We start from the raw sequence: 1795 nt of genomic DNA on the forward strand, positions 1-1795 counted from the left end.
TTTTATTAAGGATTTATGTGTTTAGGAAGGATGTTGGCCTCTAATTTTCTTCTCTTTTAATGTTTTTCCCTGGTTTTATTATTAAGGTATATGAGTTGAGAATTGTTTCCTTCCCCTCTAGTTTCTGAAAGGGTTGATGAAAGATCTATGTAATTTATTGATTAACCATTTGATAAAATTCACCAGTGAATCCACCTAGACCAGGAGTTATCTTGAGGGTTTTGTTGTGAATTCAATTATTTTTCTTAGGTGTGAAGCTATGCAGTATTTCTATCTCTTACCATTCAGTTTTGGTAATATGCATCTTTCAAGAAATCCATTTATTTTATCTAAGTTGTTAAATTTATTGGCATAAATTTGTTTATAAGGTCTCTTATTCTTTAAATGTCTATAGGATCTATAGTGATGTCCTTTTATTCCTGATATGGGTAAATAATATGTATTAGACCACTTGATATTTTTTCCCAGAGCTCATCAGAGCTCTATTCATTCTTTTTTCTGGTTCACTTTTTTCCCCCTTTTGTGCTTCATTTTTAAAATTAATTAATTAATTAATTAATTAATTAATTTTTGCCCAAACCAGTATAGCTTTTATTGCATCTTTAAAATATCACAAATAAGTCTGAAAAATCATCCGGCATCTTGCTGTTTCTGTAGATGGACAACTCAGATCTTATTCATCAGCCTGCTGAACTGTTCCTTTTTCAGAAACATAGATACCATCCAAAAATTTTCTGATATCCTTGTTTTTAACATTTGTGGCTTGCTGAATCAAAGCAGCTGAGTTTGATACAAGTTCAATGTCATTTCCTTCAAGAATTAACTCATCTTTTTGGGCTTGAGTTACAGAACAAGCAACACCTGGCCTCATCCAAACCGTGCAGATGTATTTCTCACCCAAGAAATTTCGGATTTCAGCAAGAGAACCATTCTCCTGAATAACAACATTGATGGGGAAGTGAGCATACACAGACCTCATCTTGTAACGGAAACCCAGTGTAACGCCCTTGATCATGTTCTGTACATGACTACAGATAGTGCGAACAGTAGCCAGCTCTTTTCTATTTCCCCACCATTTGTCAACTCAGAGCCTCTTCTTTTTCTTTCCAAGAAGACTGAGTTCTACATTGATGTGATTGAAGTCCCTTTGCAGGGTTCCTCTGGGTCCCTTCACAATAACTGTGTGTCCCTTCAGAGTGATGTCAACATTTTCTGGAATGTTGACAGTCTGATTGCTGAGAATGGTCTTCATTCTCGCAGGAGATGTGGCAAAGAGCTGTGCTTCATTTTAGATAATTTCTATTGTAAAATCCTCAAGTTAATTGATCTTTTCTTCTGAAATGTCTAATCTCCTATTAGGCCCATCAGTATATTTTTTATTTCGGATATTACATTTTCTTCAGCACTAGTATTCCATCTGGTTCTTTTTTAATCTTTCATTTTCCTCTTTATTATGGTAATCTTTTCCTTTAAATCCTTGAAAACTATAAAAGTTGTTCAATTCCATTGTATTTGGGCCTGTTTCTAGTGACTGGTTTTTCTCTTGGCTACTTACTTCATATGTCTAGCAGTTCTTATTCAGATGGTTGACATTATGAATGTTATATTTTTGAAGTTTTGGATGTCATTCTTTAAAAGCCTAGATTTTTTTTCTTTGATTGTTTGTTAGGCAGGTAAGTTACTTGTGGGTCAACCTAGTGTTTTGAGGTTTATTTTTAAACTGTATGAAAAAGGTTCTAGAATGCAAGTTGGTACAGCCACTTTGGAAAACAGTGTGGAGGTTCCTCAAAAAGTT

General features: G+C 34.2%; 1 pseudogene; it reads right to left on the reverse strand.

Moving 5' to 3' along the window:
• Positions 1–575: 575 nt before the first annotated feature.
• LOC110573870 lies at positions 576–1252 on the reverse strand (annotated as a pseudogene).
• Positions 1253–1795: the final 543 nt, after the last annotated feature.

This window comes from Neomonachus schauinslandi, chromosome 6, assembly GCF_002201575.2.
Source record: "Neomonachus schauinslandi chromosome 6, ASM220157v2, whole genome shotgun sequence".
Classification (NCBI taxonomy): Eukaryota; Metazoa; Chordata; class Mammalia; order Carnivora; family Phocidae; genus Neomonachus; species Neomonachus schauinslandi.